Here is a 27,410-nt window from a genome sequence, read left to right as displayed (position 1 = left end):
GGGTAAAAAAAGAAGCAGCTATTAAAAGTAAGGACGGGGGGAGGGGAGGAGTCGACCTAGCTAGTGAATGCTAACTGCTAGCGATTCACAACAGGACTGTTGTTAAATAACGTTCAGAGTAGATACAATTAATAACCAGAAGAGTGCTAAACAGAAATAAAAGAAGCGTATACAACCTTGTGAAGTTCAGAGTAGTGTCACAGCAACAAACAATCCATCAGAAGCAAGTTGCCAGATCTGTGATGTGTGGATGAAGTCAGCTGTTTTGCCTGAGACTATATTACTTGGGACACGCAGACCAAATTGGTAGCATGGCCTACAAGTGACTCCCAGGTATCTGTTAAGTACCAGATGACTTTACTGTTTAGCTCATGAGGTCATACAGTGCAGGCAGCATGGTGGCTTAGTACATAGTAAGAAGACCATGGGATTGAGTCCCACCGGTCGAGTTCGCATGTTCTCCCTGTGTTCGCGCAGGTTCTCTCCGGGGGTCCGGCTTTCTCCCACATCCAAAAAGACATGCAGGTTAGGTGCGTTTGAAAGTTTAAATTATTCTTAGGTGTGAGTGTGAATGTGTTTGTTTGTCTATATGTGGCCCTGCGAGAGCCTGGCGTCCTGTCCAAGTGTACCCCGCCTCACGCTCTATGACTGCTGGGATAGGCTCCAGCCCCCCGTGATGCTTAATTGGAGTAAGCGGACATAAAAAAAAATGGATGGATGGATGGTTGGTTGTCCAATGCAGAATTTAACATTGGAGTGGGCGGGGTATTTGGAAGTTCATGGCTGGTAGTTTTTCCCATGACAACATTATCACATTTCATGTCTTATGACTGATGGTGATGCTGCTGCAATTACAGGATGAGATTCTGTCAAAGATAAAGCAGCCTCTACTGACATAAATGTTACCCCGGTTACAAATACAGAGCTCTCTATGGTCATTTGTGTTTTTGTTGAGGGTTTTGTGGCGCAATCATGTCTGTCCCAAGGACTGTGATGCCATCAACATAATGCATTCACATGCAACTTATTTGAATTGGCTTTTTTTAAACAAAGTATTTGCTGTGCATAAATACTATCCTGTCATGTTGGTGTCCAGTTTTGTAATTTTTAAATGCCCACTCCTGGTGATGATAGACTAAGGTTGCACTAACAGTGATAATACAGCTGCATTAAAAAAACAAACAAACAAACAACAAAAAAAAAGCCTCTTCTTTCTTTTTAATGAGACCACTGAAAAGTACGAGCAATACAAGTACTCGTACAATAGCAAGTCAGAGTAAATTAGTATGCGTACAACAGTCAGCTGTTTTAGGTCCTCTTGACAATTGTGAGAAGTACGTTTGTTTTCAGTCCTATGTTCAAACAAAATAATTCCATTTTCTTCCACTTTGGACTAAACCTGGTCATAACTGAGGGCCAAACAAGGATGGAGCAATTTTGAGAAAGATCAGTTAAAGTTCAAGGTCACAAGCCAGGCCCAATACTTAGAAATGCAGCATAGGTTCTACCAGATGACTCAGTTTTTTAAGTACTCATTCAAAATATGTTAATTAACATCAGTTTTAATCTCTAAATGGAACCCCACACATTCCTAAAAACAATGTTCTCACTCATTGCTTTCTGTTTACAGATCACTGTCAAGACCTCCCCTCCTCCACCACCACCCATAGGTTCCTGTTTTCTGCCTGGGGGCAGGTTCTACTCCTGCTTATTTTCATTTGCAGGATTTGTGATCATGTCATGGCAAAGGTGTGGCTCTGCTGATGTGTTGAGTTCTGGTCTTACTGTAAGACTTGGATGCTGCTGTTTCTTGCCACGTTAACAATCTGACTCTCCCTCATGATGCATATTATGGTATATTGTCACCAGCAACAATGGGGATGTTTTCTCATCTTTACAATAATAATCTGACAAATAGATGTTTTGTGTAATAATGATGAAATCTAATATTATTGTCCCTACATTATGAATCTTGGAAATAATACCATATTCCTGAACAATGAACCATGGACTAGGAATTCTTATTAAAAGGGGTGGCATCAGTATGGCATGTATTGTCGTCAGCAAACAATTTAAGCAGTAACAAGCTTCATCTGGTTCTCTGTAACTAACCTTTCTTTGGACAGTTATTCCAGTGGTCCCCAAGAATTCTTGAAAGACTGACTTACTAAAGGTATCTCTGGTTTTTGTGCAGGTTTCACAACTCCTCAAGGATTCTGCATAAATGTTTCATATTTTCAGAGAAAAATAAGTTATTTCATGATATATTCTCCAGTAGATCTCCCACATGTCGCTTATTGGCAGGTTAGAAAAACTCGCAACTCTTAGTGAAATAAGTCTCTGGGAGTTCTGAAGCCTTGACTTGTGTAATAAAAACCTCACTTCTGTCTGTTGTTGGGGGGGGAAAAAGGAATATACTAGACACTGAGTTTTTTGGCCTCTAGACAAAATCTTAGAAAAGCTGCATGTGAACTCTCAAACTCAAGAATAAAATAGTAATAAATTTGTTTTTGCGTGAGAACAAAAGGGAGGTTGCAGATGAGAAGTACGGTGAATATCTGATTGGAGACGCGATGGTAGACGAGGTTATAGTAGACCATCCATGGACAGTGCGATGGAGGGGGAAGTGTCCAAAAAGACTGGAAGACACAATGTCATAGGAACGGTTTGAGATGGAGCCAGATTGTATCACACACAAGCCAGTGCACTTTACTGAGATCAGGCAGATGGTGCATGTGTGGCGAGGAAGCAGTGCCTGAGGCTGAGAACCTGCTGAAGACTCTTCAACTGGGATTCAGATGGCTCGTTGGAGATGGATCAGTGCAAACTGGGAGACAGCTCAGGTAATCGGGTATCTGATTTACAGCTTATGATTACTGTCGCAAATATAATTAAATATCAAGCAACTTTGAGGATTGAGGGAAGATGCAGTTTTGTCAACAGGTGTCATATGATGCTGCATTGTCATAAGTGGGTTAGTTTGTCCACTAAATACCAGAGGTGGTGGGAGTAAGTCGCTGTTAAGTCAGTCTCAAGTCAACTTGCAAACAATTGGTGGTCATTATGACTTGAGACTTGACTTGATGGTGATTTACTCCCACCTCTGCTAAATACTGAGTGGGCCAATCAGTGTTCATTAAGTCTTTGTCAGCAAAGTTTTATTTATTTTTTAAATAAAATGTAAAGTCCAAAATGTTTCCAAACCCTACATTTGTATGTTTGTTCCTCTTTGAGCTTATACACTAATCAAATAACCAATATTGATGCATTGTGCCAAAGCAACGATCATCACCTCCAGGAGAAAATTAAAATGATTTATGTCATACTTTTTGTACTGTGAATGAACTGGATCTTGAATGGAAATTACAAGTTTAAATGTTATATGATCATTTAGCTATTAATGTGCATCTTGATCATCTCTTGAATGCATGCTAACTTTTTTTTGGGGGGGGGGGGGGGGGGGGGACCTCTGTGTATTATGGTGTAACAAATAATAATGTTCCAGTTCTTTTGGTCTGTTTTTGTGCCGTTTTAGAGCAAACAAAAAAATAACCAAGCGAAAGCTAAATATGCCACTGGTGGTGAGAAGGTCGAGCTTTGCGTTAATTAAACCAAATTGTAAAAAAAAAATGCTTGTTTATTTCATGGTTGTTTGTTTTAACAAAATTTTTATTTGAATTTTTGTTTTATATGGGAAGATTTTGGTTTTGATTTATTACAGTTATTCAGTTATTTGAGTTATTGATTAATTATCAGTTATGTGCAGTATTGGCAAACATCTTGTGAAAATTTCTTCTTCATTTTGCATAAATTTGTTGTATCTGTGTATAAAAAATGTTAACAGTTTACTCTTCGGTACTCTGGCAAAATAATTTTCTTCGGATTAATAAAGTTCATCTCATTCTTATTGTGTACTGTATTATTTATTTTTGTAAAAGTGGTATTTTTGTCATTGGTATTGCAAAGTACTCTGAAATGTATTTCTAATGAAAGTATTATATAAATAAAGTTGTTGGTGATTAGCTGGTATCTGTAGCTCCAGTATCCATTTCACCTTATCAGTTACTGTAATTTGTAGAGTATAATCCTTTTTTAAACCAGTCTGGGAAGTTGTGTCACTTGTATACTGAAAAATCACGTGTTCATTACCACTAAAAGTAAATACTTATATATGGCTTTTCATCAAATCCTGCTCCTTCCCAAGTGCAGGACCAACAGGCTGAAAAACTCCTTTCTCCCTCAGGCCATCAGACTGTACAACTCTTCACTCAGGGGGAGGAGGAGTAACAGGAAGACAGGGGACAGGAAGGAGAATGAGAGGAACAGTAGGAGCCAGTAACCCAGTCTTCTTTGTCTTTCAGCTGTTCCACCCAGTATAGATCGGTATGTTTGGTATTTGTATTTATACGTATATTTTGAAACTGTTTTTTCTTTTTTCACTTTTGATACTCTGCGTCCTTCTTACCCTCTGAGCTGCTATAAAATGCTGCTGGAACCTCAATTTCCCTGAGGGAGTCTTCCCAAGGGATCAATAAATTTGTATCGAATCAAATTTAACAAAGGAAATAAACTGAAATAGGAAGCATTTTTTTAACAGGTGCATATTATACTCTGAATTATGTAAAATTTTCAGTTTCCTTCAGTCTTTTCGGGTAGCTGTGACCACCCCTGTTAATTCCAGGAATAAATGAAATGGTTATTATACCTACATACAATCTTTGAGATGTTTTGATGCAAAGTGTAAATGTGACCATTATTGCAGTATACTTTACTGCCCAACCTTTTGATTTCCTCTTGGGGGGAGAGAAAAAAATTGCTCACAGCATTAATATATTAAAGCAAATCTATTATAGATTTGGCCCAGCCCTGTAAAATACCGTAATCAATTATGCATGGGTGCTGCCAGCGAGCAGAGTGCAAGCTTTTCTCTCCGCCACAGATTCAGGAGAGCCTGTGTGCGGTCCGTCTGACAGAAAGCTGATATTGTGAAACTAATTGGAGCTCTGTGTCAAAGTAAACAACCTATTACAACATCTATGTTACCTATAGGTTTGTACAGCTCAATGTGCAAATGGTAGCTCGCAGTAACTTGGTCGTACCTGTTAATTTGACAGGCTGTTTGGGGAAAAAAAGAACCCATCTATAACGTTGTCACGCATTGAATTTGCTGTCATAGTATTATAAAGTGAGCATCTGTTGGTGGCGTCCACTGAGCCGCGAACATCCTGACAGCACAACCATATGCTCGGTTTGTTTTACATAAGATGTCGGAAAATTTCCAGCAGTCACTGTGATTGTTAATAATAATAATACTAATAATAATAATAAAAATCTGCCTCAAAAAATGCCAATAAATCTGATTTACTAGGAATAAAAATGAAAAAAAAAACTAATTTTCTTTCATTTCTGATAACATAGAGCCAAAAATGATCCTTGTAGAGACAAAACATAGAGCTTCTAAGGTCACCAGTGGAGATGAAACAGGTTGATAATAAAAGTTTACTTTTTTCAGCTGATGGGGGGAAAATAATTACGTGTTCCAGTTTCTTGTTACATCAATTTATCTCACCTCTGACATTTTACGGCAGTAGCTCCTATTTGGGGTTTGTTACCGGGCACTGACAGACAAACAAAGACAATACCTCGCCTCACTGAGGAAGATTTAAAATGAAGAACTTCAACAACTCGCTTTGCATTCCTGATGACACTTTAATTAAAACCGGCTAAAACAAACCTCTCAAACCTGGGCATAACGCGATGTTTGCTACAGTTACACATCCAATTTATGTCTAAATGCGTGGGTAGATGTCCACACGGTGGTAAGTTTTTGTTTTGCCGTCTGTAGCGGCTCGATTTTACAAGCTTCATGTTCATTATCTTAAAAAGTGACATTGAATCCAGATTTTCAAGTTAATGTTAAAAACAACACAGCTGCTGAGCTGTGAAAAACACAAAACTTCCCCAATTATTTGTTAACTCGCGCTGGCTGAGCAGAGACCTGAGTGGGGAGAAGCAGTCGTCCGATAACCCAAGCATGCCGCAATATTTACTTTTTTGATGTCCGCCTTTGACTTGGCCGGAAAAAGTTTAATTTGCATGTTTTCAAAGAACTTTGAGAGTTTGTGGTCTGTAGATTTTCAGCAGTGTCACTTTTTTAATGGATCCCAGTGGGCCCACATGTTTCCCGAAAGCTGATGAAAGCCTTCTTAGCAATGTTCATGGTGGCTCAATAGTCACTTAGAGACTTGAAGGGTATAAATTATTGATTAAATCATCCTAAATCCTGCAAATATCTAACTGCCCAATGCAAATCTTGTATTTGTGTTTGCTGACAGCCGGAGTCCCAACACTGCTAAGACTTGTTAATGGGATCAGATTGTCAAAGTAAAATCATCAGCTTTGGTGACTATGAACTGCAACTTTGGTCTTCTGGATCCGGTTTTATGAAGCAGTACGAAGGGAGATTGACTAATGTTTGAGTACAAAGTCTCAGTCTCTGGGGACATACAGTAGTGTTCTGAATAATATGTAGTAGTGCTATGTGACGAAAAAGATTAATCCAGGTTTTGAGTATATTTCTTATTGTTACATGGGAAACAAGGTACCAGTAGATTCAGTAGATTCTCACAAATCCAACAAGACCAAGTATTCATGATATGCACACTCTTAAGGCTATGAAATTGGGCTATTAGTAAAAAAAAGTAGAAAAGGGGGTGTTCACAATAATACAACCCCTGGCAAAAATTATGGAATCACCGGCCTCGGAGGATGTTCATTCAGTTGTTTTATTTTGTAGGAAAAAAGCAGATCACAGACATGACACAAAACTAAAGTCATTTCAAATGGCAACTTTCTGGCTTTAAGAAACACTATAAGAAATCAGTAAAAAAAATTGTGGCAGTCAGTAACGGTTACTTTTTTTAGACCAAGCAGAGGGAAAAAAAAAAATATGGAATCACTCAATTCTGAGGAAAAAATTATGGAATCATGAAAAACAAAAGAAAGCTCCAACACATCACTAGTATTTTGTTGCACCACCTCTGACTTTTATAACAGCTTGCAGTCTCTGAGGCATGGACTTAATGAGTGACAAACAGTACTCTTCATCAATCTGGCTCCAACTTTCTCTGATTGCTGTTGCCAGATCAGCTTTGCAGGTTGGAGCCTTGTCATGGACCATTTTCTTCAGCTTCCACCAAAGATTTTCAATTGGATTAAGATCCGGACTATTTGCAGGCCATGACATTGACCCTATGTGTCTTTTTACAAGGAATGTTTTCACAGTTTTTGCTCTATGGCAAGATGCATTATCATCTTGAAAAATGATTTCATCATCCCCAAACATCCTTTCAATTGATGGGATAAGAAAAGTGTCCAAAATATCAACGTAAACTTGTGCATTTATTGATGATGTAATGACAGCCATCTCCCCAGTGCCTTTACCTGACATGCAGCCCCATATCATCAATGACTGTGGAAATTTACATGTTCTCTTCAGGCAGTCATCTTTATAAATCTCATTGGAACGGCACCAAACAAAAGTTCCAGCATCATCACCTTGCCCAATGCAGATTCGAGATTCATCACTGAATATGACTTTCATCCAGTCATCCAGAGTCCACAATTGCTTTTCCTTAGCCCATTGTAACCTTGTTTTTTTCTGTTTAGGTGTTAATGATGGCTTTCGTTTAGCTTTTCTGTATGTAAAGCCCATTTCCTTTAGGCGGTTTCTTACAGTTCGGTCACAGACGTTGACTCCAGTTTCCTTCCATTCATTCCTCATTTGTTTTGTTGTGCATTTTCGATTTTTGAGACATATTGCTTTACGTTTTCTGTCTTGACGCTTTGATGTCTTCCTTGGTCTACCAGTATGTTTGCCTTTAACAACCTTCCCATGTTGTTTGTATTTGGTCGAGAGTTTAGACACAGCTGACTGTGAACAACCAACATCTTTTGCAACATTGCGTGATGATTTACCCTCTTTTAAGAGTTTGATAATCCTCTCCTTTGTTTCAATTGACATCTCTTGTGTTGGAGCCATGATTCATGTCAGTCCACTTGGTGCAACAGCTCTCCAAGGTGTGATCACTCCTTTTTTAGATGCAGACTAACGAGCAGATCTGATTTGATGCAGGTGTTAGTTTTGGGGATGAAAATTTACAGGGTAATTCCATAATTTTTTCCTCAGAATTGATTGAGTCAATATTTTTTTCCCTCTGCTTCGTCTAAAAAAGTAACCATTACTGACTGCCACAATTATTTTTCCTGATTTCTTATAGTGTTTCTTAAAGCCAGAAAGTTGCCATTTGAAATTACTTTAGTTTTGTGTCATGTCTGTGATCTGCTTTTTTTCTACAAAATTAAACATCTGAATGAACATCCTCCAAGGCCAACAATTCCATAATTATTGCCAGGGGTTAGACATGTGCAGAAGAGGTTACAATTTGCCAATGAACACATCAACTGGCCTAAAGAGAAATGGAGGAATATTTTGTGGACTGATGAGAGTTGAGAGTTGATTGTTCTTTTTGGGTCCAAAGGCCACAGACAGCTTGTGAGCCGACCCGCAAACTCTGAATTCAAGCCACAGTTCACAGTGAAGTCAGTGAAGCATGGTGGTGCAAGCATCATGATATGGGCATGTTTCTCCTACTATGGTGTTGGGCCTATATATCACATACCAGGTATCATGGATCAGTTTGGATATGTCAAAATACTTGAAGAGGTCATGTTGCCTTATGCTGAAGAGGACATGCCCTTGAAATGGGTGTTTCAACAAGACAATGACCCCAAGCACACTAGTAAACAAGCAAAATCTTGGTTCCAAACCAACAAAATTAATGCCTCACAGATTTGAAGAAATCATGAAAAACTGTGGTTATACAACTAAATACTAGTTTAGTGATTCACAGGATTGCTAAAAAAGCAGTTTGACAATAATAGTTTTGAGTTTGTAGCATCAACAGCAGATGCTACTACGAGGTCTGTCAATAAAGTAACGGTCCTTTTTATTTTTTTCAAAAACTATATGGATTTCATTCATATGTTTTTACGTCAGACATACTTGAACCCTCGTGCGCATGCGTGAGTTTTTCCACGCCTGTCGGTTATGTCATTCGCCTGTGAGCACGCCTTAAAGCTGTAGTAACAGTCCTTATTCTCTGTGAAGCCCGTAAAATTTTCACCAAAAGCCAGATAAATTTTTCGAATGGTTTCCAGGTGCCAGTTTCTAACAGCTTCTGAAAAAATTCTGATGGAAAAAAAGTCCTTTTCATTCTGCCATTTCCAGACAATGAAAATCTGACGAGGGGGCGGGACCACTCCTTCCCAAGGCATGCTCACAGGCGAATGACGTAACCAACAGGTGTGGAAAAACTCACGCATGCGCACGAGGGTTCAAGCATGTCTGACGTAAAAACATATGAATGAAATCTATATAGTTTTTGAAAAAAATAAAAAGGACCGTTACTTTATTGACAGACCTCGTATTATTGTGAACACCCCCTTTTCTACTTTTTTTTTTTTTTTTTTTACTAATAGCCCAATTTCATAGCCTTAAGAGTGTGCATATCATAAATGCTTGGTCTTGTTTGATTTGTGAGAATCTACCACCCATAAAAGGTGGTTTCAACCTGTTAGTCGAAGGTCAAGATAGCTGCGTAGGTTAGTTTTTAGGCTAATGACGTAGCCCAAGACCTTTTTAGTAGCACTTCATAAAACTGGGCCATGGAAACTAAGACTTTTCTTAATGATTTGCTAACTACAATACTGGTTTTGACAAGAGTCCACATGTGTTAAAAACAGCCCGATTTCATGTTTTTTATGCCCCGTCATGTTTCTTTTTAATTTTGCTATTTATACTGTTATGAAAAGTAACAGGGGCATGAATATAAATTAGCCATTTTATACCTGCAATTATACTTTTTGTTTCCACTTTGTTTCCAGTTAAATTCTGATGAAAATGTCCCTCAGTGTCTATAATCATTTATAGCTTGCATTTTAAATTAATTTCTTCCTGACACGGGGATTGATTTCCAGTAGAACACTCAAGAGAAATGAAGGAAATTTTAAACATTTCTTTCTAATAGACAGCAGGTAAAACAAAGTTCAGACTAGAGCTGAAACAACTAATCGATTAAAATCAATTATTAAAATAGTTGTCAACTAATTTAGTCATCGATTAGTTGCTAAATAACTAAACCAAATGTTTCGTTTCTACCACACAATCAACCAAGCTTTGCTTTGAATCTTGAACCAATGAAAGAGTGCTTCGAGCTGCTGCTTTGTTGGTTTCATTTGATTTATTTTGCTTTATCTTAGTTTTTCTCCACTAAAACCCTAAAGAGCATATGTCTGTGAGGAATACTTACCTTTTTATGTTAAACTGACCTGTTATGGTCTTCTGAAACAGTTGATAGATGTATTTTATGCTAACGCCGATGCTAATGCGTTAGCATGTCTATGGAGTTTTCAGTGTTAAAGTTAGCATTAAGCTGCTGGCATTTCAGCATGTTTGTGCATTTGTTTTCTGTATAATAATTAATGGCTCAGCGTTTGTTGTCGTAAAAAAGTCAAATGTATTACAAATTATAATATTTTTATTTATTTTTATGTATATATTAATAATAATAGCAACAATAATAATAGTAATAATAACTAATAATGCTACAATACAATTTTAGAGAAAGAGACATGAGTCACATGTGTCATTGTGAAATGACCACATAGTTTACAAGTTATACAGAGAATGTTGCACATATAATGAGTCAGACTACAGTTTTTGATTTAGGTTTTATGGTTAACTGGTTATGCTATTTGCTCATTTGCAGCAACAAAAATACCTCTTTTTTCACCATGTATTTTATAACATTTATATGTTGCAATGTTTTATGGCAACTCAGCACTTTGATAAAGCAATGTCATTTGAAATAATTATTTTTGTTCTTTATTATAAACTTTTTTATTCTTTATTATTTTATGTTTCAGCAGCCAAGGGACATTTGATGATTTGTTGATTTTTCAAGTATTTTAAGTTTTCCAATAATGTTCTCTTGTTAAATAAAGTGACGGAAGGAGAGAGAAATTATTTCCGTGGCACATTTTTAAAAAATTCCCCGCTAATCCCATTAATCGATTAATTGTGTCAAAACCCCATCAGATTCATCGATGAGCCAAATAATCATTTGTTGCAGCCCTAGGTCAGACTCAAGAATTTTTACTGATTGTGAAAGATTTCTCAACAAACCTACTTTAACTTTTCTATTATTATTTATCTATTAATTATCTTCTTACGTGAAAATAATTTTGTTGCACTTGTTGTAACTTTGTTGCACTTGTTGTAATGACAATAAATGTATCTATCAAAAGGGAGCTTAAGATTATTTTTATTTATTTTTTTTTTTGTGGAACTGAAAATATTGATGTATTAGAACGTGTTGAATAAATTCCGATTATTCTTACTTTGATTATCAGCACGATATCTCAAAAGTGATGAAGTGATTTAAATAAAGACTGATGGAGATGCAGAGCTGATAACATTTTATAACATCTGGATCTTGCTTTAGATTTGTGATTCTGATCTTGTCTTTGATCCTGTAACCAGGATCCCTGATTAATTTCTTTTTAAACATGACCAAAGCGGAACAGACAAACACAAATTGACCCGACTTTTGCAGAGTGGTGTACCTGCTCAGGAGAACTCTGCTCAGCCCAGGTGGTTGGTTGCTGGTTCAATTTTCTGGTTTCAAACTGTAGGATGCAATTTTTAAAGAACAGCATTGGAAAGCTGTTATCAGGAGCACTTTTTGTGCTGCTGCAGGTGTTAAAATGCATTAAAGAATTTCAACTAAATGGTAAAGGAAATGTAAACAGAGACTAATAATGAGGTGGCTTTGATATATTTGGTGATTTCACAAATTTCTGAAGCAGTAGGTTTCTGGTAAAGTTTAAAGCATAAAACAGTGCTGTATTGATGCTTATTTTTCTACTGCGATATGAAAGTTTTCCAAAAACGACCCAAACACTCTAATTGTATTGTCAGTGTGAAAAGCTGCAGAACACAGGTGATGGAAAAGCATATCTCCATGACAACAGTGCCGGCCATGCCCACATCAGACATTTTGTGGTACATTATGTGTATTTGCGGCTGAGACGACTGGTGGACTCCTGGACACCAGCTACAAAGTGAACAATTGCAAAGACTGGATCTGAGACGGCATCAGTTTGAATAGGTGTCCCTGAACCCCGGGGTAAAGGAGAAGGCTACGTTATCATCATCAGCCATGAATGATGCAACAGCTCACACTGACGTACGCTTCTCAGGGTGTAGCTCTTGCACATAACCGAGGGGGTGGAAGGAAACATCTCTGAAGTAAAGTTTTATTGTCAAGGAGTAGTTTGGCTGCTTCATCAACATGAGATATTGGACGAGATCCCTTAAATTATCGGTTTGGGACTCCTCTGCTTCCTCTTCATCATTTAATCCATCTTTGTGATGTGATAAGGCCTTTGTTGCATGCAGCTAATGCAATACCCCCAACACTGAGGCGTAGAGATTAATCTGTCAATTCTCCCACAGCACACACGAGATGATTTATGAATGGAGGACGAGCGCAAGTTGTGGTGACACCTCTGGCTGAGCATCACCGTATGCAGGTCTTGTAACCTCTTGGATCATGTGGTGCAAACTTGTAGCCAGCTTTTTAACTTGAACTGGTTGTAAGGTAGCATTTCTGGACACTACGGGACAGGAAATGAGCACAGGAACTGGTACACATATTGATTTTTTACCCGAGGCCAAAATATGGCCATTGGGTATTGCGAAGGCCTTGGTCCATCTGGTCGTCTCTCCTTCCGTCTGTCCAGTCCTATTATTGCCAGGGTCTTCAAATTCACAGGGAACATTATTGAGACACCAGCCTTGGACATTTTTTCAAAGATGGCTAACCTTGACCTATTTTAAAAGGTCAAAGGATCACATTCGGTTTCCTATTATTATGCTCATGCATCCAAGGGTATTTTAGCATTGCATTATATTCTAATTTGTTGGCGCGGACATAATTTTAATTCTCTTCTGAACCATCAATATGAACAAAAATGCTCAAGATCCTTCGGCTGGGGTCAGATGTGCTTTTAGAAATGGGTGGGTTAGATGCAATGATAGCATTTGGACTGTTGTTTAAAATATGAAAAAAATTGAAGATGGCATGTTATCTAAATTTGGTGCTTTTACCATAAAATGCTCAATTGTTTCAAATATCTGCCCCTTTTATAAGACCACGATAGGAGGCAGTGGTGGCACTTGTGCCTCACAGTAAGAGGGCCCACCTTTTGGGATCCAACTGTATCTCCAAACGGTCAAGAACATTTGGCTCAATGCATTTCATCTACTTTGGTGACTCCGTTCAAAATGAAAGCCGTCAAAAGAATGGTGCAGTCATGGTGCGGGGGTTGAGTAACTGGAGCCTGAAGCTGACTGTTTTATTGATTTCTGAATTTCACATGATACCCAGTGTTCAAAAGCATGTGTTTGGTCAATATTTCCAGAAGTCAGTCATGCTTGTACCATCAGCTCCCTTTAGCTATTTTTGGCTTCAATATTGGCGGTACACCTGATAGGAGCAGCGGCCCCTGGTGAACAACCCAGTGGCAACCAATCAGAAAATCTTGGCTTGCCACATGATTTAACTGCTCACCTGTCCAGGTTGTATGTGACCTCTCTCCCATGGAATTCGTAACATCCAGGAGGTGCACTGGAACCCTCAGCAGGATCAGCAGAGGAAAATGCATGAAGTTGAGCTGAATTAATGCTCCTTGTATCTCACATTGGTGCAACCTTTTCTGCTAAGTACATGCTGCACAGGCCTCATATTATTCCTACTTTAGGCGACGGCAGCTGACACAGCTGGAACGAGGACGTACAAGGTTCCCGCGGAAAGTTAAGCTGCTGCTTACATCAAAGAATCAGAGTTTAAAGGTGGATAAAAAGATAAGCCTTGCAGAGAGAAGGCGAAAAGAGAGCGTTTAAAGGTTTAGTGGAGCTTTATTTTTCCAGCATGTGAGAGAAGGAGCGAGTGCATTGAGGAGTCTGAGGTTCTCTTTACTTACTCCAAAACAAAGTCAGTTGCCAGTTTTTAGCTGCCACAGCACTTCAACAATTGTCATATCCATTTTCCAAACTAAGCAAAATGCCAGTCAAAGCAGACTGCTTAGTGAGTGGAAGTAACCACATTTTCTGATTTTTATTTTTGGGTCTTGTTTTGAACATTGGGGGTGGGGGATTTGTTTTCTGAGGGGTATTTTGTTGAACAGCGGGTATAAAGTCATCTGTAATGGGGACACATTTACAACCACCTCCCAGAAACCTGCCAGCTACATGTTTGATGGCCAACAGCTTTGAGTTTCTACTGCAGTATCAACAAAATTTCACAATATTAGGACGCTACGAGGCAGACTGATGGCACATCACGCGTGTGCATGTGTTTCTGTTGTTGTAGCCCAGTATCTCAACAACGTTTGATATTTTGTTGCTATGCAGTTGTGGACTTCACCATTTGGCGTCTATGTAAACCCTTGCAAAGGTATGATTTTTTTGGCATTAGCAGAAATAGTTAAAATTGAACAATTTTGGGGAATAACCATTAAGTCATTCATCAAAACTCAATTTTCAAGGTATGACTGCATCAATATGTGAACCCCTAAATCAATCTAAATGTACCTTGAACTGGTTCATGGCTCGATTTAATGTCATGAATCAGTTGAGTTACTATTTCCATGTCTTCAAAGTATCTTAATCCTTAGAGCTCTCAGGATATTTTCTGGGTTTTACCATGCTATAGGCAATTCCCCTTTTTAAAGTACTTTCTTTGAGTATGATGCCAGTCTGTTGCATATCAAAATGTTCAGAACAACCTGAGATTTTTTTTGTTTTTTAATGTGAGACACATATTTGTCTAGAACACTGGGTAAACACATGATCTATGAATATATTTATGATGAAAAGTAGACTGGGATGCAGGAAAGCGTCATTAGGTCTTTAAGGGTTAAAGCTTAAAAGGTTGGTGCAAGGCTCTTGTGAGACTCGTCAAAGGAAAACCTCAACGTCTGATAATGGGAGGTGGTATAACAGGTAAATGTACCCATTTGAACTTTGTTCGATTTACAATTTAATGCTGTCATACTACTTTAGCATTGAAAGATTATGATATGATAACACAAGATAACTTCTTTGCTTTTATGTTGTGCTCTTCTGCTATGGTATGTTGTGCTGCCCCTAGTGGGGAATAAGACAAGCAGAGGCAGTGCCAACATGCTGCAGCGCAGTAGCAAAAACCTAAAGGTCCTTGATTTTTCATGAAATCTGTATTTGAAGGTAAGAAATGCCGCTTTTGGTTTATTATAATTTATCATGGAAATAAAGAATTGTGTCAGATTGCATCATATCAAATTGAAAGTATCACACCTGTATCATATCGTGACATAGCTTGAATCTACATGTGTATGTGTAAAGTTTGACCACATTACACCCATTTCGGTATCTCTTCACTGGCTTCCTGTCCCAGTGAGATCAGATTTTTAGGTTCTGTTACTAGTCTATAAAATTGTTCACAGACCGGTACCTCCCTACCTAGCTGACCTAATCAAACCCTACGTACCGGCCCGGGATTTGCGTTCTCAAGGTGCAGGACTACTTAGTGTCCCTAAGGTGAATAAGACAACTGTGGGGTCATAGAGCTTTCTCTTATCATGCCCTGTTCTGTGGAATGATCTCCCTGCGTCAGATTCTTTGGAGACTTTCAAGTCCAGACTTAAGACGCACTTATTTTCCCTTTTGTATGGCTAGCATACTGGCATAGTATATTTCTAAGCTTTTTTGCTCTTTTAATTCATTTTATTAGAAAACGGAGCATGCCGCAGCCTCAATTTTATCTAAATTCTGGGTCTTTTAGTGAAGCTTAGGGCTAGTGGCCGGTGATCACCTTAGTACTTCTTGTTGCTTAATGCTGACAAATTACACTGTACTTGTTGTCTTTCTGATGATTGATTCTGTTTTTTTTTTTTTTTTTTCTCTGTTTGAGGTGTGGCTCCATCCAGAAATGGGTGTGATATCTGTTCCAGAAACCAACCTGTGCACCAATAACTTTTCCTGTATGTTCGTTTTGTGAATTGTTCTGTAATTTATGTTTGTAGCATGACCCAAGCAGAGGGTCACCCCTTTGAGTCTGGTCTGCTTTAGGTTTCTTCCTCAGAGGAAGTTTTTCCTTACCACTGTTGCTCTGGGGGTTGGTAAGGTTAGACCTTACTTGTGTGAAGTGCCTTGAGGCAACCTTGTTGTGATTTGGCGCTATATAAATGAAAATAAATTGAAATTGTGCCATTTTTTTTTTATAGAGACGAGTGCACCTAATAATAAATCATAACATCAGACTTATTGTTGTGAAAGTGTAGTGACACAGACCCACAACAGGGGGCGTAAATGAATGGACAATGAATGAGCCGAAAATAGAACACTTTGCTGTTGTGAATGTGCACAACGAAATACAGACGATTACAGAATTTGTATGTAGTCAATCTACAAAGGTGACGTGTGGGCAGGCTCGAGGATAGAAGACGTCCGTCCAGAGAGGAGCCGGAACCCACACGATTTCCACCGCCACCGAACCCGGAGAATACTGGAGCCACCAAGTCCCGAGTCCCCAGGTGGTCACTGTCTCCGGCTGTCGGATCTGGTACTGCTGGCAGGAAGCAGAAACAATCAAGAGTGGGTGTGTGCACACCCAGTTAACACAGTCAGATCCGTTAGATTTCTCCTTTTGTGGGAGAATCTCCACCTCCAACACAAAAACACAGAAACGTGCAGAGACCGACTATTACGTCTCTGGTTTGGAAACAGGAGTGAAGTCCGTCACTCTTCTACATCCAAAACCCAGCTCCCAACTGACTGAAGATAACAGGTACTCCTGCAAAGGTTTCAAAAGACAATGATAAGTGCGCTCAGCACAGCCACGGCTGAGAGTTTTACCTTCTTCGCTTGAAGATATCTCGGCAGCGAGGTGGAGATGTCATCTGGCTTTATGGAGGGGTTGATGAATGACAGCTGTTGGAGATGATGATTGACAGCTGTCCTGAAGAGGCGGCAGCACCCTCTCGTGCCTGAAGCCCGCACTTCAGGCAGGGCGCCCTCTGGTGGAGGCCAGCAGTACCTCCTCTTCAGCGGCCCACACAACACTTATGTTTTTAAAAACTCTTTGTCTATGAACAAATAGTGACATGTTTCTTGCACGTGCACACATACTATAGATAAAACGTTACTTAATGTGAACTCCCCAGATTGAGATTGCATTTAGTATTCAGTGGATTTCCTGAGTACCTGCTGCTTTTTATTACACTTACTGCCACGGGAAAGGTTCTTACCTACAGGCCTTAATTGTTTTTGTCTCAGCTGTCTGACTTCCATGCGTTACGTTCTGTAACCCCCACTGAAAAACTAATGGAAGAGACAAAATGTCTTGCTGACTGCATTGATGGGCTGTCTTAAAAGGAGCTGGCGGACAAAGCCAGCAGGTTGGTGAAGTAAAGATAATGGCCATTATCTCCTTACCACTTTTCATAGATACCAGATGTCCAATGACCCTGCCCCCACCCAACACCACCACCACCCATCCAAAAACATGATCTCTTTGCCTCCTTCCCTGCTGCTTGTAGCTGACTTAAGGTTCTGCTGTGATTTAGTCTTGCAGTGATACAGTGGTTATTGCACAACATCAACACGTCTTCTACAAAGCCACATTTGGTTGCGTTGGATCCAGTCAATCCAAGCACTTGAGGATGGGGCCAAAATTATAATATTTTTGTCTGTAGACTTGCGTATTTGCTTTTCTCCAACATCTGGGCCAATTTGGGACAGTTGCAAAGGAATAGCAACGAGAATCGGCACTTTCAAACATACAGTAAAGCCCTGGTCATCTGCTGAAATCAGGTTTCAGCCCCAATTCAAGTCAACTGTTTGGATTTTGGACATCAGTGGAGGAAATCGAAGAAATTCCATCAACAATCTGTAATCTGCACATGAGAACTGCAGTTAAGAATCATAGTCCAGATAACAAAGCCATACATGTTTCAGGACAGAGTGAGGAACTCTGACATGTGAAAGGTGATCAGACTTGAGCTACTGTTCCGCTGCACTGAACTGAATTGTTACAGGTGGTGGGACAGTTTGAGAAGGCCTTCTCTACCTCTCTCTGGAAGATTTTGGGGGCACATCCATCTATGAGTAGACCCCAGGTCATCCCAGAATGCTATTCTTCCACTTTTAGATCTTTATCCCATATACATGTGGGATTGATTGTGGTAAGTACCCCAAGATTGAACATTTTGGGGATCTGCAAGGACATGTTGACACCCATTCACAACTGGCCATTGAAACTAAGACCTCTGGATTATGGCCAACCTGCTCTACAGTCTAAAGCCCATTCTTTCATGGATATGCATCCATGAAAATTGAGTAAGTTATATCTTATATATTAGATTCCATTTCTAAGGTGGAAATATGCTAGTATACTAAGGCATATCTAAAAAGGAAGAGTAAAATGGAAGAGTAGAAAAGAGTAGAGTAGAGCCACTTAGGTGCCTGGTCTTGAGAACCTTGGATGATTTTGTCATGGTTGCCCACAAATGTGATGCAGCAGACAGCTTGACATGAAGCTTAAAAGGTTTGTACCATGTTCATGCTCATAGTAGAACATTAGTACAACTTTAGCTCTTCTGGTTCATCACAGCCACCTTCCTGGACCTTCCTTGGACAAGGTTTGAAATCATGAGCTTCGTTGAGGAATATCCATGAAAATGAGAACAGGACTTGAGGTAGAATGGAGAATGTAGGTGGTAAAAGTGGCATCTTTGCTACTTACTCTGCTGGATTGGTTTTAACCCACAAATGCAATTTAACTTCTCCAAAATGCATTTGCTGGCAAAACATCAGGAGTTGCCACCCTTGACCTGTATTCTCATTGGGCCATATAATTGAAATTCCTAAATTAAACCACTAAAAGCCTTAAATAAAAGCAATTTTTGGACACTTTACAATATCAAATCCAAGTACCACTGGAATCACAAATTCTATTTTGTCACATGCTGACGCATCTGTAAAACAAGCATAACTACAGCTACAGCGGCAGTTAGCAAATTTAGTTTTTTTCCAGATCGTTTAACATCAATCCTTCTCGAGTGCACTATGAAGAATGTAGCTACAAAGAAAAAAGTAATCCTGTGTGCTCTTTTACTCCTCGCATTGCAAAGACAAACCTCACAAGGGTGTTGGCGATGGGGGGCGAGAACCCCGTCGCCCTGCTGAGAGCGAAGCGTGCCTGCGTGGCGGATGTGTGCCTCAAAACGGGAAATGAATCACTTCCAAATGGGAGGGACGTCATTTCAAAGCTAATTCTACTTTTGTTCTTTTGGAAGGATGCATTTGAAATGGTATCAAATCCTGTTGCTAGGAGACGCCAGTTGCGGTCCATAGATAGGATGCAGGCGCGGTAATGAGTAGTCACGCTGACTTGAAACCATCGCCAGCAGTGAGATCAGATCTGACAGAGAGGGAAAACATGTGGCAGAGAGGTGCGCAAAAGAGGTCCTGCCAAAAGAAAAATAAAATAAAATAAAAAAATGGCCCAATGTAAAACTCTAGTAAATTAATAAGGGGGAAAAAGCAAATCTGTAGCTGGTTATTTATTTATTTATTTATTTACTGGGTGAGGGGGGGAGGGTGTCCTTCACGTTACTTCTCCAACTTTTGAGTTTGAACTGCTGCTCCCGTAGTGCGCCTCCTCCAAATAAATCCTTCACACACAGCAATCATGCAAGTATGAATTTTTCAGCGCCTCCAAACAACTCTCATATAATCATTTAATGAGTTTCTCCTGTATCTCTTTGCTTCGATATACTTGGGTGAAGATAAGTTGCTTTCTGCAGCAAAAAGAAATAATGCACTAGTTTGTGTTTGGAGATCGCTTATCAGAGCTGGATTGCTCTTTAGACAGAGTCATGCATTTTTATAAATTTTTAATGAAAAACAAACTGAGATTAATGGAATTACAAGATTAGTGAATCTTCCAAACTGTAAGCCGTAAAGACAATTACAGTGTTTACAAAGAAGCATCTACGTCTGTTTGAGCATCAGCCGAGCAGCACGTAGGTTAGATTACTGCCAGCGCTCGTTTCATTGATCACACTCTGTCATTCAGATTTATCTTTGGGGGCTTCACATCATTACCAAATTAAAATACGGTCAGAATCTTCAATGTCATTTGTGCAAAAAAGGGAAACTCAAAGCACACTGTAAAAGCTGATAAGTTAATTTAACTAAAAACAAACCTGAAACTGGATACATTTTTTTTTTTTTTTTAAGTGGCAACATTTGCATTTCTTTAAGTAGTAACTTTAGGTTAAAATCTGAGCTTGTTCTGAGCATTTTGATATGCAACACATGGTCATTATGCTATATAGAAGTATGTTAAAAGGGGATTTCTGAAAGTATGACAAAATGAGGGCAGTGTGGGTTAGTAGTTAGTGTTGTTGCCTCAATCCAAGAAGGTTGTGGGATCACTTCCCACCTGATCCTTTTTATTGTCTGTCTATGTTGCTGGTGTCCAGTCTAGGTGTATCCTGCCTCACACCCTGTGACTGCTGGGATTAGGCTCTAACCCCTCACATCACCCTTGACTGGAACTTAGGTTAAGACCTTCTATCATTGCAATTCATTCACAGACTGCTTTTCCTAGTTGGAATTATTGTTTGCACTGAAGGAGAAAGTTACCAAGAAATGGAAGATGAACATAAAATACATCATCTTCAACTCCTCCTTCAGTCACTCAGTTGTTTCTGTTAGAGGTGGGCGATACTGGGAATTTTGGTATTGATCCGATACCAAGTAAATACAGGCCCAGTATCACCGGTACCAATACCGATACTTTCATATTTAAGCTTCATAGATCCAAAGGATTCAAAAGACCTAGGATAGAATTTCGCCAAACATTGTACATGACAACAAAATATTTTATTATCACAATCAACATTTTTGTTTAAAAAAATATCTCTCAACACAACTTAAAACAAAACCTCCTGAGGTAGAGGGCTGACAAACCACAATACAAGGGTGCGCTGCTCTATGTTGTGTGACACAGCGCAGCTCTTACAGAGTAGACTGATGAATCTGTGTGCGCAGCAGTCAGTGCGTGTGGGAGAGAAAAAAAGCTTGAGTATCGATCTTTTTACACGAAGATGCTTCAATATCAATACCAGCGTTGGTATCGATATTATCAAAATTAGGATCGATCCGCCCACCTCTCATTTCTGTCCTTTTGAAATTCCACATTTCAAACTAACTCCATCTGAAACTGAACATCATTGTATCCAAAATTGCTTGATGCTTGCCCAATCAACCAGTGCCCAAATGTGGGCACCAGTTTGACGTAAACGCTTCCACTGTCACACCTCGTTGCGTCCATTTGACCATCCTTAAATGAGGTGATGTGCAGGTGTTGGTGCCATTTCCACGAAGTATAAATGACATGGAATTGAATGAAACAGTTCTTAAAACCTTTAATTAAAAAAGCAATCTTGGCTTTTCATGTGTCTCAAAGTGTAGTGATTTTTTTGTTGTTGTTTCTTGTTTCGACATGTTTGAGATTACTAGCACACAAACAGACTGCAGATGTACAATACTGTCATTTTGATCACAATCCAAATTGAAAGGTTTTTTGTTTCGATCGAGGTACAGTTGTCACCCTGCATGTCTTACATGTCATGATTTGAGATGTTAAGTGGTGAAATTCACTTAAATAATTTAAGAAATTCTGCATTTGAAGATGTCTGCTGCACATTTAAATGACATGAAATTTTATGATGGGGAATTTATGTGCTAGTGCAGTTGCTGTATTATTTTATTATTATTATTTTTTGTAATGACTGCTGTGGTAAAGCTGAAAAAACAGCTCAACCTGAACACAGTAGATGCTTCTTCTGCACTACTCACTCAAAATCCAAGTCAAGAAACACTATACTTGTATATTTTAACATTTACAAGGATGTCAAGTGCCTTGAACATGGTTTCAGTTCAATTACACATAAGAACATGTGGTTTTTGACAACAGCACCAGGTATCCAGACGGCAGGAAAATACAGCTCCTAATTAAGTGTAAGTGTCAAGGATGTCAGTGTTACTCTCCACTATCTGCCAAAGTGCGTTCCGCATAATTCTTCTCCATGTGGGAAAATGTGACGCATCAGCTCAGGTGTTCATCGATGCAGACGATTGAGGGAATCAAATGTTTTGTTATGAAGAGAAATCACTTTAATTACTGAGGTGAGTGTGATATCAGATTGTTTTATGGTGACAAAACACTTGCAAAACTTTAACGTGTATCACAAGGATGAAGCAGACCTCGCACAGTACACACAATGATGTAGAAAAGTTTTTGCCCCCTTGTACTATATTTTATACTGTCAGTCAAAAAGCTTTAATGTATGTCATAAAGATGAAGCGGAACTCGCACAGTACATACAATGATGTAGAAAAGTTTTTGCCCCCTTGTACTATATTTTATACTGTCAGTCAAAAAGCTTTAATGTATGTCATAAAGATGAGGTGGAACTCGCACAGTACATACAATGATGTAGAAAGGTTTTTGCCCCCTTGTACTATATTTTTTAACCCATCAAAAGAGTTGAAAAACTTTAACATATGTCATAAAGATGAATCTGAACTCACACAGTACACACAATGATGTAGAAAGGTTTTTGCCCCCTTGTACTATATTTTTAACCCATCAAAAGAGTTGAAAAACTTTAACATATGTCATAAAGATGAATCTGAACTCGCACAGTACATACAATGATGTAGAAAGGTTTTTGCCCCCTTGTACTATATTTTTAACCCATCAAAAGAGTTGAAAAACTTTAACATATGTCATAAAGATGAATCTGAACTCGCACAGTACACACAATGATGTAGAAAAGTTTTTTGTCTCCTTGTACTATATTTTTAACCCATCAAAAGAGTTGAAAAACTTTAACATATGTCATAAAGATGAATCTGAACTCTCACAGTACACACAATGATGTAGAAAAGTTTTTTGTCTCCTTGTACTATATTTTAACCCATCAAAAGAGTTGAAAAACTTTAACATATGTCATAAAGATGAATCTGAACTCACACAGTACACACAATGATGTAGAAAGGTTTTTGCCCCCTTGTACTATATTTTATACTGTCAGTCAAAACTTTAATGTATGTCATAAAGATGAAGCAGAACTCGCACAGTACATACAATGATGTTGAAAAGTTTTTTGTCTCCTTGTACTATATTTTTAACCCATCAAAACAGTTGAAAAACTTTAACATATGTCATAAAGATGAATCTGAACTCGCACAGTACACACAATGATGTAGAAAGATTTTTTCCCCCTTGTACTATATTTTTAACCTGTCAAAATGGTTGTGAAATTTAAACGTGTCATAAAGATGAAGTGGAACTCGCACAGGACATACAATGATGTAGAAAGGTTTTTGCCCCCTTGTACTATATTTTATACTGTCAAACAGTCAAAAAACTTTAATGTATGTCATAAAGATGAAGTGGAACTCGCACGGTACATACAATGATGTAGAAAGATTTTTGCCTCCTTGCACTATATTTTACTCTGTCAAACAGTCAAAAAACGTCAATGTATGTTGTAAAGATGAAGGAAAACTCCCTCAGTATGTACAAGGATGTAGAAAGATTTTTGCCCCCTTGCACTATATTTTATACTGTCAGTCAAAAAACTTATTGTACTATATTTGTAACTTCTACTTACCAAGAACCAGGATATACTGATGAGAAGTAGGCTCCTGGAACGAGACCCACATGGTAAGGACTGTGTATATGTACGTATGCAAAACTTTAGGACTTAGCATTTAATATTAGTACTCCACCATTAGTTCTCATAAATGATCACCTCTTGTTTCATTATTACAACTTGCTACTCACACTTGCCCCATGATGCCGTGGGGGATCTGACAAGCTGGCAGAGAGGAAGAAGCAGTAAGGCAACAACAGAACAGCCTTCTGCTGGATAAACATCATCATTTATTAATAGGATAATATAATGGCAACAGAACCATTATATTCAATATAATTTACAGTACAGCTAAAGTAATTAAATTGAACTCAACTGACAGGTCTACTTTTTTTTATTACAATCCTCATCATATTAACTCTTTGGCAAATAAGCGTTTGATGCTGTAGTCACTTCTGAAAACGAAATGCACGGTTAACACAAAGGCAAACTTTAACTGTTAAATGAATTTGGATTTATTGGTGATTCGAAATAGGCAGATTAATAACTGCATTGAGTACTTGTTGGCATGGTTTTGTGAAATCTAACTGGTGTGAGGAACAAAAGGACCAAGAATAAACCCACAGGAACAAGCAGAGAATGTGTTCCCTCAGCACATAAAGAATGAGATCGATGAACTGGAGTTTGTTTTGCTTGCAGGTGACGGGTGACACTTTTTTGATAAGTGGCTGAATAGAATGTGTTGAGGATTTGTGCCTTACTGCCAACCCGTGCAATCACCACAAATAAACAATACAGTCCGACAGACATGAGATCGACTAACTCTCTGCTCCTCTGCAGCTTCATTGATGGAACTACACAAGTGTGAAGAAACAGTGCACTGCAAGTAGCATTTAAAAGACAGAGGAACAGATTCTGAGGTGCTCCTGTACCATCCAGCCCTGGAGAGTGTTGCATATATAGGCCTATATAGGTCCTGAGAACTGTAGGTATCTCCAGATTCTGTAGTGGCAAGCGGATAAGAGTCTATGACTCTCTCTGGACAGGGTGCCAGTCTGACAGGTTACTTGCCCAGCCAAGGCTGGTAGCCATTAACAGCTGGTTGGACTGAGACAATGTAGGTTAAGTATCTTGTCCAAGGACACAGACAGGCAACATGAGCATGATTTGAGCCCATGTTTATGTATTATGTATTGTGTTGAGAGATATTTTTTTTTAAACAAAAATGTTGATTGTGATAAAGTATATTGTTGTCACGTACAATGTTTGGCAAAATTCTAGCCTAGGTCTTTTGGATCCTTTGAATCTATGAAGCTTAAATATGAAAAAGTATCGGTATTGATATCGGCGATACTGGGCCTGCATTTACTTGGTATCGGATCAATACCAAAATTCCCAGTATCACCCACCTCTAATAGGTGGTCCACAAGATGTTTATTTATTTTTCATTTTTATGATTTATTATTGGTTAAGTGGTCCACAAGTTGAAAGTTTACTTAAATTTACTGAAAAGGCGCTGAATTAATTACAGCACCTATAACACCTTTAGTGTCGTCACAATTTGCGCCGTTTTGGTTTGACGTCAGTGATTTGGACTTTGCTTTTCAGAGTAACAACTGGGTTAGATGTCAATACTTTTCATATCAAAATAACCTTCTTTGATAACTGTCATTGCTAAAGCTCAAATGTGGGCGTTAGCGTGTTTACCGACATTCGTGCACAAAATGTCAGTTTGGCATTTTGACCGTTAATTAACATAGTCACGGAACTCAAATAGGCTTAAAACAGATTAAAAATGTTTGATTCACGATGCTTTTTATCCAGAGTTTAATGTTCAATGGGAAGATTTAAAAATAAAATCTAAGAAGATCATTATTAAAGGAGTCATATTATACAAAATCACCAAACTCCCACAATTCTGAGTGTTTTTACAGACATTCTCCTGATTTAAGATCAATTTACAGCACAGCTTGTTTAACACCTCCTTGACAAATGTAACAGAAATAACCCTGATCCTCTCATTTTACCGCAGACTATTAAATTCCCCAAACACACACAGATCTGAGGAGTGTTATTTTTGAAAAAAAAAACATACATCCAATTAAATGCGATTCATTCAGATTAACAGACCTTGTAATCAATTAGATTATTTTTTTAATCATGTGACATCACTAATTCTAATATGTATGCTGTGTGTGTTTCAGATGGTTTTCTCAGAGTCACTACTGCAAAACCTTATGAGTCGGAATGGGACGCCTTTGTCGCCGTGCGCCTACACGTTATACACCCGTTTATATTTCACTGTGAATTTTGAACAATACATTTTTGTACTTTTTGAAGAAATGTCTCCACTTTTCTGTAACATACGTTTGATTTGTAAAGGTTGCCAAGATTTACTGGCATAAATGAAACGCTAAAAGATTGGAAAGCTGTTTAAGTGTAATCCAGTGCTAATTAATGCTAACTAGCTGGCTCATGTGAACACGAGCTTCGACTCAAAATATCCTTGTTTGTTAAAGTGCGCTTCCCACCAACGGGATAAGTAACGTTAAACGGTGCTTTCAAGCAGACAACAGACTATAAAGTCACAAGAACACACCATCGTCGCATCCAACAAAGCCATGGCCGAGTCGAGGTCACCCTTCCTCCCGCTGCTCACTGGTCGGCGCCTGTAAATGGTGTCCATCTGGTTGAATCATTTACAATTCAACCCACTCCATCCATTTTAGTCTTTGATGGTCTAGGAGTGTCTCTCCCTTATTTAGCAGGAGTAGGGGAAAAACTACAGAGGATCTTCAGACAGCACAAAATCCCAGTTTACTTTAAACTGGTTAACACCTTGAGACAGAAATTAGTTCACCCTAAGGACATGATCCCTAGTTACAAACAGAGCAATGTAGTGTATTCTATCAGATGTCAGGAAAACTGTAATGAACACTACATAGGTGAGACTAAGCAACTTTTACACAAAAGGCTATACCAGCACCGCAGAGAGGGCGCCAGTCATCTCCACCTGAAAGACACTGACCACATGTTTGAGGACAAGGAAGTTAAAATCTTAGCCAGAGAGAAGAAATGGTTTGAGAGAGGGGTCAAGGAAGCATCCTTTGTAAAACAGTTGAAACCCAGCCTTAACTGGGGAGGGGGTCTCAGACACACTTTGTCCCCTGTTTACAATGGGGTACTCAGGTCAAAGCAGTTTCAGTCTTTTGTTCATGGTAATGACTCATTCACGTCATCAGGAGAGTCATCAAGGGAGCCATCAGGAGAGGCTTCCGTCCCATCATTAGGAGGGACAGCTGCCCTGTCATTAGGAGGGTGCTAACTAGAGCACAATAGGTGCTAATTAGAGCTATTGTTTAGTCACTAGCCTGTAGCAGTCTGCCTCTCGGTAGGTGGGGTCTGGTTAGGTTAAAAACTCCAGCTTTTGTTGGCTTCTGTTTTATTCTTCTCTACAAGAGTCAAGACAGACGTCAGACTACCAGAGCAAGAATTTTAGCTGAGGAAGCTTCTGCGATTTGAAGCGAAACGTCCTCACGTCAAGCAACCCAGTCCAGTCGAAGATTCAAGCT

At 38.9% G+C, this 27,410-nt stretch overlaps 1 long non-coding RNA gene across 1 annotated transcript; it reads left to right on the top strand.

Moving 5' to 3' along the window:
* The first annotated feature begins 350 nt into the window (after positions 1 to 350).
* On the top strand, positions 351 to 26,429 carry LOC117504177. The gene is made up of 3 exons (XR_004558736.1): positions 351 to 362; positions 16,780 to 16,787; positions 26,327 to 26,429. It is a non-coding gene; the product is annotated as an uncharacterized LOC117504177 (long non-coding RNA).
* The last annotated feature ends 981 nt before the right edge of the window (positions 26,430 to 27,410 follow it).

The sequence above is a fragment of the Thalassophryne amazonica genome, chromosome 22 (assembly GCF_902500255.1).
Source record: "Thalassophryne amazonica chromosome 22, fThaAma1.1, whole genome shotgun sequence".
NCBI lineage: Eukaryota > Metazoa > Chordata > Actinopteri > Batrachoidiformes > Batrachoididae > Thalassophryne > Thalassophryne amazonica.
Note: the sequence above shows the minus strand (reverse complement) of the source record. Positions and strands in the feature narration are given on the sequence as shown.